At 37.2% G+C, this 14,446-nt stretch overlaps 1 protein-coding gene across 1 annotated transcript in view; it reads left to right on the forward strand.

The window, feature by feature from the left end:
• The window catches only part of LOC134812179 (uncharacterized), a 284,121-nt gene that overhangs the window by 136,667 nt on the left and 133,008 nt on the right, over positions 1-14,446 (forward strand). The window lies entirely within an intron of this gene.

A 14,446-nucleotide genomic window follows, 5' to 3' on the forward strand; every position in this document is an offset into this window, starting at 1 on the left:
TAATTAAAAACCGTTTTGTTCCGCTGCACTGCAAAACCGTAAACCAAACAAACCGTAAACCAATTAAAAACCTCGATTTACCGTGTACCCCAATTTACTGCGGATCACGGATGTTTCCTTCCCCAAACTCCTCGGTAAATAAGGGTTTACTGCAGCATATCACATATCGATTTAACATATTATCGTACATCTGCATCGTAGTTATACTAAATATATATTAAACGGGTCTTTTAAAATGTCTAATTTGTGATATCGAGCAGTAAGACCTTGTACAAGCAGCTTCAACTTCTGAAACGATTTACGTTCTATGATTATAACACGAAATAGAATTAGAATAATCTGGTAATTCTGAATTCGATGCGCGCGGTTGTACGTGCTTGTTGTTTCATAGCGCGGCCCAAATTGTGACAAAACAGAGCAAATAGCTTGTTGGACATATGTATCGCGCGAGAACGTTTTTGTAGACGCGCATGTGACATCACGAGTGAAGAGCTCGCATTGGGAGTAATTTGTAATTTTTGATGTTTTAAGATAAAGTTGCAAAAAATGTATAAATATTCCAACAATCTGGTTAAAATCAAATTTTCAATTTGATTAAATGATTTAAAATACTTATGTTAGAAAAAAAGAAAATGTTTATATAAAGAAAAGACAATTCTTTCGACTAAACTGTCCAATTGGAAATTTATAACCTACCAAGACGCGCGCCGAGTTATATAGATTATTAAATTCGTCGATCAGTACTGTTTTAAAATTAGGAACAGTCTTAATATTCGGAACAAATATTTTACGAGTATCACCCGTTACCTAACATATTTAGTACAACAACATGTTTAGGTATGTCCATGTATGATGTAATAGTTTCTAATTCAATTACTGTTGATAGAGTCAATGAAACAATAAATTTTCAATGAAACAACAAGTTTTATTTTACATTTCTTTAATCATAGATAAAATACAAGCACAAATTAGCAATTGACTTGAAATGAATTTGAAGAATTATTTGTTTGGTGATTGTTTATAATTATTTAGTAAATTTTATTTGATTGCTTATTGTATTTTTATTATGGCAATTGGTTGAATTTAGTGAGGCAGGGTTAGTTTCTTTATTGTATTAGAAACATGTTTACTTTACAGTAGGCTTAATGCTGAGTAGCAGGCTTAATGGCGAGTAGCAGGAATGAGGGACCAAAACGCTTGGGGCTAACAATGGCCCATTTACAAACCACTTCAGACATGGTATGGACAATGATCTCAAAAAACATATTAAAAACATATTGTATAATATGAGGGAAAAATTAACAAAAGAGGCGCCAGTACCAAGAGATAAACCCTTTCCCCAATCCAGGTCCTGGGCAAACCAAGTAAAGAGAAATAAAGGATAAAGGATAAAGGAAAAGAAGAAGAAGAAAAATGTCTAAGTGGACATCATCAGCAAATGACTTGGCTATTTTCTTTGATGTCATTTATGCTTAATTTGTCTGAAACTGACCCTAGTGCAGTCAGCAGTGCAGGGTGAGAATCCTTGTCAGGTTTTACTGGTTCTTCCAGGGCTCATGTCTGTCCGCATTGCACTTTGTGGCGAGGCAGCATTAGTGTCTATAAAAGAATCTTGTGCCTAGCGAGGGGACTCGCAATGCCATGGTGGGCTATGAATACACCAGTTTAACTCACGAGGCAACTCGCAAAAGCCATGGTGGGCCTTGAATACGCCAGCTCCTCGGGTTACTATAGAGCTGACAGCGCTAGTGGGCCCCCTTATGTACCAGGACTCTACCGGCAACGATCGACTAACGCCCCAGATATAAGCAAAGATTGGCGCGCAGTCATAAACAGCGGGTGCGCGCACAGAACTGCTTCCCGCTAGTACCAATAACACTCACCTGACTCCCACGTGACACTAACCTCACGCCGCGGTGCGGTATTTCGATCATGACAAGCCAAACCGGATTAAACCACTTGTTAATATAGCCGTTCTGCTTGCCAGTCTCTACATTAATTAGCCCGCTGGGTTTTGCTGCCCCCTGTTTGCAATTTTGCCGCCCCCTCGGAGAGTGTAATGGGAGTATCGCTACAATATGGGAGTGTAATGGGAGTATCGCTACAATATGGGAGTGTAATGGGAGTATCGCTACAATGTGGGAGTGTAATGGGAGTATCGCTACAATATGGGAGTGTAATGGGAGTATCGCTACAATGTGGGAGTGTAATGGGAGTATCGCTACAATATGGGAGTGTAATGGGAGTATCGCTACAATATGGGAGTGTAATGGGAGTATCGCTACAATGTGGGAGTGTAATGGGAGTATCGCTACAATATGGGAGTGTAATGGGAGTATCGCTACAATGTGGGAGTGTAATGGGAGTATCGCTACAATATGGGAGTGTAATGGGAGTATCGCTACAATGTGGGAGTGTAATGGGAGTATCGCTACAATGTGGGAGTATTATGGGAGTATTGCTACATTGTGGGAGTGTAATGGGAGTATCGCTACAATGTGGGAGTGTAATGGGAGTATCGCTACATTGTGGGAGTGTTATGGGAGTAATGTATAGTAGTTACCACACCAAACGTGTGTAATGTGTGTAATGGCATAAATGGACCCTGGATCAGAACCTGTTTTTCCTGTGTCGTACAATATGATCCCTGCTCCTGTTATTTCTGGACTGAGTGAGAGTCCACCTCACGTGACGTCACAAACCCTCACGTTTTAGCTCAGCCACCAAAAGGCAGATAGTATCAATACAGTTCCCCACCACCTAACACACTATCCAAACGTTAGCACACCCGCAACCGCCATTAGCAACCTACGTCTCACCAAGTCTCAAGAGCCAGCATTACTCAGCACGGGCGTCATCCTTTCATGGTGTTGAGCGGCCAGGGTAACCACCCAGAACTTCCCTAGGGACCAAGTTAGTAAATCTCCGGAGGTGCAACCCCGATTCGGCTTATACCTTAGCAGGTATTATCATCCAGTGGCCCTCAGGGAAGGGGCTTAATGCAGATAGATGGACTCCAGTAGGACGCTCCCCAAGTGGAGGGTCGCCACCTCTATATGACGGTGGTCAGTGGGTGTCGCGACAAAAAAAAAAAAAAAAAAAAAAAATCAATCCTTAAAGTGACCAGTACTGATGGCAAACTTAGTCAAATGATCAATTTACCTAGCTTGCTAGTCTATTGATCGCTTTTTTTTTGTTGTGTCAAACAGTATATACTATATACAATAAATTAATTCAAGTGTTGCAATTGGCAGAGCACAATACAGAGGTAACGGAAATTGTCCACTGCTACCAATATTATATAATATGAAATATCAAAAATCAAATATTGAATTGAATTGAAATAAATTTTCGTGCACATACAGAATGAATGGTTAATAATTTAATATATATGTAGATCAAGGTCTGTGCACGGGATGCTTCCTGGAAGAATCCAGTTCTTTTAGCGGGGCACCCTACCTAAAGCCAAATTGAGATATAATAATCATATTCCTAAGAAATAATCAGAAATCGAATACCAATCAAATAATATGATATATATGAGTAGTAACCATATTTACTATGCAAAATGCCCCAACCACATAGTGTAAATTTATATAGAATTCAAATTCCATATCATCATTAAACCTCAATACCTAGTCAATATAATAGCCCAAGCAAAATTAAATAACTTCTTATATACCTTACTGTCATACTACAAATTAATTAAACATTTGAAATCTGTTGACCAGAGAATAAATTTCTAAGCCTAATGCAAGTGAAATAATTTAGATGCAATAATGAATGCCTAATGTGAGTATCATTTGTCAATGTCCTTGTAAAAAAGTCTGTACAAGAGATATGAGTAACTAATATAGAAGAAAAAACAGGAAGTTGTCGTCTGTTGTAAAATAAATAAAATATCTAGAATATAAATTAGAATATAAAATAACATTCAGTCAATGTGTCGTCAATAAACTGTACAATTATCAAATGTTAAAACTGGGTGATACAGTCACCAAAAAAAATACTAAGTATGATAAGTTAATAAATTAAATGTGGTCTATAAAACTACCACTAAGTATAATAGGTCAATAAATTAAAAGTGGTTTATAAAACTACCACTGTGGGAACCCCTTCTCCAGTTAAAACATGTCAGTCATGTGCAAAATCAATCAGAATGGTAAGGTGGTAAAAAAGGGAATATCTTTTCGATACGTCAATTATATATGCCTCAGATTTAAAAGAATTAGAAGTTACTTAGTTATCGTCGACTATGATTGCAGTGTAAAATTTGTCATATGAATTGTCGACGGTATAATTAGGGTCTGTTGTTATAGATGATAGTAGCTGTTTCTTATACGAATCACTAAAGCTTTTAACATCGGGCAGATTTCGTAGATCTGTTGGAACATTATTCCAACATTTTGCCCCCAAGTATTGAAAGTTTTTATGTGATGTTGATCTATTGACATAAAGGTTGCAGCTTTCGCCGCTCCTACTACCTCCTGATATGTAACTAAATTTGTTCATAAAGTTTGTAGGACAATTGTCATGGATGATTCTAAACATATAATTTGACAGATGGAGTTGTCGTCTAAGATGGAGTGGTAACCATTTCATGTCTCTATAAACATTAAGGCTGCTCTCTGTTTTTGGAACGTTGAGAGCTATTTTGGCTACCTTTTTGTACAGAGTGTCAAGTTCAGCAAGTTTTGTCTTGCCAGCTCTACAATAGATCGTGTCTAAATAATCGAATTGTGGCAACATGAGTGCATTGGCAAACATTTTCCTATATTTAATGGGTAGCAGTGCTTTACTTCTATACATGGCACCAATTCTCTTCATGACCTTCCTAATAATATAATCTACATGGCTTTTGAAGTTTAATTTACTATCTAAAATGAGGCCAAGATATTTTGTCTCTTTGCACTCCTTGATTGTGAAAGTTACCTCATTACAATCAATGGTTATTTCATCATGTTGGTCAACAGAATCAAACAATAGGAATTCAGTCTTCTTTTCATTGAGTGATAATTTATTAACACTGAGCCATTTAAAGATTGTCATAAGTTCTATTTTCATGTTTATAAATGTGCTTCTGCAGGTTTGATCAAAGAATAGTGCACCATCATCTGCAAATAGAAAGGGCTTAGATAGGTTACAGGCATAAATGATGTCATTTATGAAGATACTAAATAATATAGGCCCAATGATGCTTCCTTGTGGTACACCACTCAGAACTTCTAAAAATGAGCTTAGATTGCCATTGATCCTAGTGCATTGATATCTACAAGATAAGAAGTTCTTAAACCAGGTTAAAGCAATGCCACCAATTCCATAATATGCCAATTTTTGAAGCAATATTTCATGATTCACTGTGTCAAAGGCCTTCTTAAGATCAAGAAAGATGATTCCTGGTTTATAAGACTTAGATTTACTCATATATATATTTCGTCCATCAGATCGTACATCAGATAAGTTGTGGAGTGATTTTTCCGAAAGCCATATTGATGCCGGATGAAAAGTTTGTTCTCTTCCATGTAATCAGTGAGTTGCTTGCCGACAAAGTATTCTATAAGTTTTCCTACAAGTGGAAGGATGGATATTGGCCTGTAATTATTAGGATCATCTTTCATTCCTGCCTTATGGATGGGAGTTACTCTAGCTTTTTTACAAAGGGTTGGTACAACACCTGTATTAAGGCTCAGATTGACAATGTGGGTCAGTGGCTCAACTATGTGTGGTACAGCTTGCTTAAGTAAAAATAGAGGCACATTGTCATATGAGGCCTTGTCATTCTTGAGCGTTTCGACAATCGACATACATTAGGATATCAGTTTCATTTATTTCTTGGAATCTATCAAATGAGATATTAGAAGTTCTAGGAGGTAAAAAATCAGTAAAACTAACTCTTTCAATATTGGGGGCCTGATTTTGTAATCTTGATCCAACATTTGCAAAATGAAAGTTAAATAGCTCAGGATCATTCTCATTGATAGTTTGACAATTAGTTGTACCAGGGGTCATATTTGATGCCAGTTTGATAGTTTTCCATATCCCTTTAAGATCATTCTTGGCACTTTTAACTTGTAGATCATCGATTACATCAGCCTTTTTGCAGGTTTTAGCTAATTTATTTCTAATATTTCTCTGAATCTTGTAGCAATCCCAGGCCTCATTACACTTTATACATTTGCTACATGTACCACATTTATTGCAATTTCCATTGTCTCTCTTATCCTTCTTTTTACGGAATTTCTTTAGAAGAAAATGTGTATGATTAATGGCATTTAAAAGTTCAGTAGAAGGTTTATGTATGTATGAACTTTTCATGCCTTTCTATGGTCTTGCAAGGGAAGAAGGTTGCATATGCCTGTTCAATATGATGACAAAGGCCAGCAGTGATAGCTTCAACATCTGTACTTTCCAATAGTGGACTGTAATCAGAACAGGTATCTAGATAGTCTAAGAATTAAAATTGTTTAACATTACGTTTACAATGATTTCTAATTTCAACCTTCTCAAATTTAGGAGCTATAGGTACTTTACAATCTATCTCACACATAATAGCTTGATGATCTCCAATACGTTCATCAAGAACAGAAGATTGGACAAAATCTGCATAACAGTTAGTGAATATTACATCAATAGTAGTCTGGGTAAAATTGTCTCCACGTTTAGCAACTCTAGTTATCCCTTGAATGGTTTGAACTAGATTGTAACATCTCAAGGTCATATCTAATTTTTTGTACTGGGTGGATGAGATATTATTCTGGTCTATGTTTATATCCCCAATCCAGATAACCTTTTTCCCATTCAGTTTTTTCATGCAAAAATGAATGTATTCAATAAAGTTATCAACACTGCAATAATTTCCAGAGCGATAGAAGCAGCAAACATTGATCTTGCTATTCTTAAGCTTCACCCATAATGCTTCAATGTTATCAAGCTTACTATCCATAACTAATTCTGTGTAAGCTAGTTTTTTGTTTATCATTAAGCCACAACCACCCCTAGAACTGTTTGGCCTGTCACATCGCATAAGGTTGAAGGAGGAAGGAATATTTATGGTGTCTGTGTCAATAGTATCATTAAGATTCATCTCATTTAGGGAAAGTATATATGGGCAATTTCATGAAACATGAACAAGGAGGGAAAAAAATAAATTTCAGTTATGGCACTAGCTTTGATTGGAGTCTGAAAGAGAAGATTATAAACTGTCAGACACAAATAACCGCTTATAAATATCTCACTTCGTTTCTGTGTTATCGCGTTTTCAAAATACCCATAAATTGTCATGTTTTACAGGCTAAAACTACTCTATAATAAAAGCTGTTTACTAAAAAGAGATTGTTGTAATATTCATTAATTCTTGATCTGTAAAGGTGCATACCACTTCACTGAAGCTGTATGCAAAATTTGGGACTCAAAATTTAAGCAGATTCGGAGCAATGCTATTCTACTTTCTCCTGTTTTTAGTGTAAATTACTATACATAAAAAACAAAAAAGTTTTCTGCTGGCCACATTTCATGTTATTTCTTGCTGAAATCTTGCTAAAACAAGCTAACTCTGATGTCAAGACATAATGTACTTGTTTATTTAGATCCATAGATATCAGATCATGTCAATACCATTGTCAAGTAAGTTACATGTCAAGTAATTTACGTGTCAAGTAATTTACACATATGCTTTTTATTCAGTAATAGTAGTAAAACACAACAAGTAACGATTGTCAAACAGAATAAAAGTTATTTAAAAGTGATAATAGATTGGTTCTGGTCAGAATTACATTAAAGAAATCTATAAAAATGGTTAAAAATGGTTAAAAATGGTTAAAAATTGACTTTTCGAAAATAATACTTTTCTTTACAGAAAATCCAGTGGCCTGCTTGAACACAAATTTTTGAGCTGGGAAACATTCGTACATTTACGCCCACCTACCTACTCTGTATAACTGGGCTAACTGTGGACCTAATCAGTGGATCAATCAACCAATTAAGGGGGCCGGGGGGTCTTCATCAAAATTCCCTCGAAATTGACTTTTTAGTTGTTTCTGATAGAAGGGAGTGATATCTATCAAATGCTTTTGGTCCCATGGAAAAATATTATTCCTAGCCGAAATTATTGTCGGTCAAAGGTCAGCACTTATGTGTAATTGTATTGCGCGAGCGATTTTCAATCACGTGTCCTGAAAATCGAGTCTAAAAATCTATTTTCTCCTACATGTTTTGAGCAATCACCCTGAAACTTTCAGGATATGTTCTAGAGATAATTTAAAAGAGATGAGCCAGACAGAATTTTGAGATAAGCCTTTAAACATATTTTATTCGATTTTGAAAATCTTGGACCTCGTTTTTTGACGATTTTTTGAGGTCCAAGATTTTCAAAAATTGAAAATCGCTCGCGCAATACAATTACACATAAGCGCTGACATTTGACCGATAATAATTTCGTCTAGGAACAATATTTTTCCATGGGACCAAAAGCATCTGATAGATATCACTCCCCTCTATTAGAAACAACTATAAAGTCAATTTCGAGAAAATGTTGATGAAGGCCCCCCCGGCCCCCTTAATTGGCTAATGATAAACTGATATATCATTATTAATCATATATTACATAGTTCATACACTTAGCAAACGAATTAAAGACAAAGGGGCAGCTTTAAACAGTTAAAATCAAAGGATTGTGTAACAGTGTAAACTACTTGACACAAAAGAGTAACTTACTTTACAAGGAACAAAGGCTTCTACAGAACACAGCTATTAACCATTTACCAAAACAAACCCTTTCCAGTACAGGCAAGACATTTGCCAGTGTGCATGAAAAATATTTAAATGTTTACTCTCACACCTGGGCACGAAATGAGATTTCAATACACGTTGGTCAGGAATGTCAATTTGTGCCCTGTAATTTACTTTACATTTTCAAACGTGCCTCACTCAAAATCCATAGCAGTTGGAGTAAAAATCTTAATATAGCTGTGTGTGGAGTACATAGGAGATGTTTCATGCAATTTATCATGATTCTGTTATGTTTGTGTAATGCTTGAGAGTCAGAATAAGGCCAAATTTTTGTGCAAAGTGTAATTTACTTTACGTGAAATCGCCCATATACATATATCACTTTTTACATCTCGTATATGTTTGTCTTTTATCTCTCTCACTAATTGATGAGATAAGCCGTTTTTACGACGCACTGGCTACAGCATACAGCTTGTAACTACTGACGAACAGACGAACTCACGGGCTCAGTGGTACCGACACAGAGCGGTCCTTTTCCTAAAAGCCACAAAAACCTCCCTACTAAAGTAAGTCACTACATTTCGATTTGCAATTTGACTGAAATGGAGACCCAGACTGAGCTAAGCGGTCGCACATATTGTTTCACCACGGCAACTTGCATGGACCTGATTGGTAAACTAGTAGGATACCAGCTCGATCGGGAGCTGAAATCTTTCGGAATGGACGACGAAACTCTTTGTAATCTAACCGTCCTTAAAAAGAAGGAACTACTCAAATTGAACCTTCAAGATAATGTGTGTTGCCAAACACCGAGCGAGACGACTAACAAACTCACTAAACTAACACAACTGTTTTCGAGGTCCGCGAACGATACGATGACAGATCTAAAGAAGAGCTTAGAAAACGCCAAGGATCTCGTCTCCTCCCTACAGAAGCTTGATCCCGCCACCCACCCCCCACCCACCCTCCCTGAAACGGCAGTGACGGAAACTTCTCACGTTCAAGAGATTCGATAAATCTGTTCAAGAGTAGTGCCAAGAAAATGCTACTTAATCTTCAAAGTGATGGTGATGTTAACGAGTGGCAACCATTCCTACTGCACAATGTTCCTGGCCTAAGACAGTCTAGACGTGAAATTTAAACTTTTAACATTTAACCTGAATCGAATTTCAACTGAAACGAATATAATCTAAGTTTAAATTAAGTCTATTGTCTAATTAATGGCTTGCAACAGGGAGCAGTATGAAAATCACACAACCCAGCACATAGAAACTACACTAAATGACACAAATTTAAATGACAACTCGCAATTACTGACTACCAATATAATAACCGCTCGCATAACTACCCCCACTTAGCGTAGATAAGCAAGCATTTCACTGCCGCTAAATTCTTTTTCCATACATTAATCTCAATCGCGCACTCATAATTACTGTAAGCGCTGAGTTACCGGCCAAAATCATTAATCACTGATGGTAAAATTTTGCACAAAATTTTAAAAACAATAGTCCAAGCTGTTCAGTGCAATTCTAAACTTCTTAACCTATAGGTTATGGATGTGTAATATCATGTGTAGCGTGAAGCGTTGTGTTTTTTAAATCTGTAGTTCATAGTACTTCATGATCACAGTGTACTTTTTGATAAACCGTGTGCAGTGCCCTTTCCAGAGGGTTTTTTTAAAAGAATTCTTTAACGTTACTATTTTCTATCATACTGTTGTTTGTATAATAATTTGAGTAAACATTAATCGATAAACCCGCTCGATTCCCAATAAAAAAAATCACATCTACTCCATCATAGGGGCAGGGATGAGGTTATAAGAGACTTCTGATAGTGGTTTCTCATATTTGCGGTCCATTTTTTTTCCTCTGTACCCTCGAGAGCAATGAGTGTGGTTCTTAACATTGGCGAAATCTATTCTGTCCTCACAAAAGTCTTACCAACACATCGCATACCACTCTCTTTTTCCTTTTTCCTGGAGATGAGTCTGCTACTCTATTTACCAAATCGCTTACATTCATTGGACATGCCTCCAGTTGTGAGAAATTACAGCCGGGGTGGAAAGTGGCCTTCCTCTACGATCACAACACTCTCTCCAAGTACTCATCCTTCTTCCCTTCCTCGTTCTCTTCGTATACTCTTGAAGAGTTTTGGTCCTGTTTGATAAGCTAATGGGGTTGAAACCCCATATGTCAAGAAAGGTCTTATCAATGAGTCCAAACTCCTCGAGCAGATACGTCAAGCCGAGCTTGGGTCACCTGTTATAGTCTTGGGGTGAGAGGCAGTCACCCACATTTACCTTCTGTAGCTGGGTTCGACTTCACATCATGACATACCTCACGAAGGAGAATTTGCCAATGTGTCTCTTGATGTTGTGTGGGACATTATCACGTAGCCCCTAGCTTACAGGTGAGACGGTGGTCAAGATCACGTGTTTTCCACATCCACAAGTGATGGGAGGTTTTTGGTATCCACCACTGTAGCGTAAGCAGACACTGTCCACGAAACATCCTCTTTGTTCAGAGTGTACCATACTGCTCAAGTGGCAATGTGTAAGAAGTCCCAACTGATGCTCTTTTCTCTTGCTGCAATAGGAGTGCTCTCTTAGGAGTGCCCACATCTTACCAGCTAAGCTTAAGACTTGGGGGGCTGTGGAGCTCGGATTCTCAAATTTTTTGATCATGTCTTTCCCTGATTTGCTTGAGTTCTGGATGCAGTGTATCTTCCTGTTGGTACTACTATGGAATCGCTTCTCTTATAGATGTGCAGAAAGCCCAGGAGTCCATACACCAAGTTCTCGAATCATACAAAGTTGTGTTTTAAGTCTTCATGGCAAAGAAGTAAACCGCTTTGCGCTCTCATACTCTAGAGGGTAAGAGATATGTTTTTATTCTTCTCCTTGAAAAGCTAATACAATCATTTTAATGGGAGAGTATTTGATCACCTTCTGCAAACCAAGAGCCACTTTGGTCTACTTCTGTGAGGTGTCTCAGCTACTGTGGTTCGGGTTATTACCCCTCCCCTTTAAAAATCAAAACGAGACCCCTGACTATTAATCCTGGGTTAGTGGCTCCAGACGTGGTGAATCGGGTGCTATTGAAACTCTTACAGGCTTTTGCTACTTTTGCCAACTGCTTCTGTTAAAGTATTGCCCTATATCTGGAACCGAAACGCAATAGTTATAATTTCCCCTCAAGTCAGCCTGCTAATTTATCGTTCCTCTTATCCAATGGAAAATAATTGAACTTTCATCAGTCACTAATAAGTGTTCACTAAATCATTTGGTAATTTTATGCACTGTTCCGCAAGTTTCACTATGCGCACCGTGGCTTAAGTTGCAATCACTAGTTATAAAGAATAAATAATGCCCCTTTTCCTGCGACAGCTGTTGCAAGGATTATCACTCTCAGTGGCTAACAAAAGAATCTTACAAACTTGTATATTTATGAATGCTATGATTAACTTATTACATTGTGTGAATGTGCCACCTTTGTCTTCCAAATGCAGGATTGTGACTTCTTTTTATAATCTAGCTCAATGACACAGTTCGCAGTAAACCACTTAGCATTTGTATCGTTATTAGCTCTTTCAGCAATCATTATCCTGCTAAGTGTTTTACACGGGGTTAACAACGCCACGCTACTAAACTTGATGGATTTTTTTTTGTCTCCTGTAGAACCTTACTACACGCAGTGGAAAAGTATATACTGCAATGGAGGTTTGAAAGCTCATGAAAGCTGTGAAACTCTCGTCTTCCTCTGATATCAACCAGGGGATTCTAAAAAACTGCGTAAGGGTCCGCTTGTAATTTCCTCAGCAACATAGTGATTTTAAAATGGACAGTACAATATAAACCTAAGCAAGTCTGCTTCCAGCAACAAGATCAGATGAAAACAGCTAACAGATAAGACAAGCAAAAGCAGCTGATTAACAACTGCAGGATCAGATCGACCTCGGTGCAGAAAACTGTAAAAAGTTGGGCAGATGTCGTCAAGAAGAACAGCGCCCTATCAGCTTACAGCAAACAAATGTGAAAGAAGAAGCCGTGAGATCATGAATGAGGAAGAAGAAAGATCAAGAAACTTGATTATCTACAACGTTAGGAGAGGAAAGAAGGGGAGCGCGCAGTGGGAAGGACGTAAAACACAAAGATATTCTTCCAGCCTTTATTTAGTTAAATTAGTTTTTCAGATGTGACAATAGACTAAGGAAACGCACACAACCTAAAACAAATGTAGAGTTTAAGACAGTTTATCTTGCACCGGATAGGACAAAGGAGCAGAGAAGGCTACACAGTGGACTAGTCAAACAGATGAAAGAACTAATTTAAAGCAGGACAATAGCAAGCGTTATTTTATCAGAGACAATAAAGTTAATTGTGTTAGCCTTATCTACAAGTACACTGACTTGTTATCAGAATTTATGAAATGTTATATGTTATGTTCATATTCTTTATCTACGTGCTGATATTATATAGTTTGTTTTACATAGTATGTATTTAGTGTAAGTTGTGGCTGTTGATTTCTATAAACCGTTTTCAACAAGTTTTTACAAATGCAGGATTTTGTGTGGAGATTTAGGTAGAATAAAGAACTGTGGCTCAAATTTTATTATATTTAGGTCAAGGCATAATACTATATTTAGGTATTTAGGTCAGCCATGATCCATTGAGCTCGCAGGACTGAAAGTCCTTGTAAAGCAGGTCTGGCTTAAATTGTAAGTAGGTGCAGGTTGTTTCATTTCCAAGGATAGCAACTTTATTTTGTTTTAAATAAATTGTGTATACTGCTCAAAAGCCCCTATGGGTGGCCTTCGGGTCTTTCAATCAATCACACACAACTCTAACGTTATACTGCAACATCATTATTCTAAAGATTTCATGTACAGTGCTTGAACTTCACCTTGTTTTGTCATTTCAGTAAGGTCCTAGCTCTTATAGGGTTCACAACAGGCGTTGTTGTTAACTAATCAGCAGACTATCTGAATGATGTAACGCTAATTTGATTCTAATTCTAATTCAAGTTACTATCCAATTACTCAAGGAAGGAATAATGGGTAAATAATTTACTCAAAAGTAAGCCTGGTTGGCCATGCTGCTGCCCTTCTATTCTTTTTGTTTTACTTATTTATGGCTGATAACTATCTGTTACTCCAATCCTTAACTTCAATTTCGTCTAGTAGTATGGTTACAACTGAAAGGAAAAGAAACAACCCTCTTAAGCTCCTTGCTGAAACTGGAAGACGTGAACAGCCAAGAACCCGAAAACGAAACAAAGGAGAGGATTCGGTTGACAACAAAAATGGCAACCAAATTATCTTGTTCTTTAGTCCCGGCCTAAAAGAAAAACTTATTAAGGATAGGGATCTGATCGTGGCAAAAAAGTATTTGGTGAAAATACCCTCGAAAGTGACCTGTGAAATGATATTCAAAGAGTTTCTCTATCATGAAAATCAAGAAAATTCGATCTACTTCAGTAATGGTGTATCTCAAGATATGATTAGTGGAATCAGGACTTACTTTAATCATAGATTCATCGTTGAACTACTTTACAAGCCAGAACTACCTCAGATCAAGAACTTGGCTGGAAAAACAGTATTCACTGAGATTTATGGTTGCGAACATTTGTTGCGGTTGATGACTTGTATTGGAAAACTCATTTCACCTAATGAGTTTGATGAATGTGGGTTTAATATTCTTCAGATGCATTACCAGAGATTT

This window comes from Bolinopsis microptera, chromosome 3, assembly GCF_026151205.1.
Source record: "Bolinopsis microptera isolate Bmic1 chromosome 3, MBARI_Bmic_1.0, whole genome shotgun sequence".
Classification (NCBI taxonomy): domain Eukaryota; kingdom Metazoa; phylum Ctenophora; class Tentaculata; order Lobata; family Bolinopsidae; genus Bolinopsis; species Bolinopsis microptera.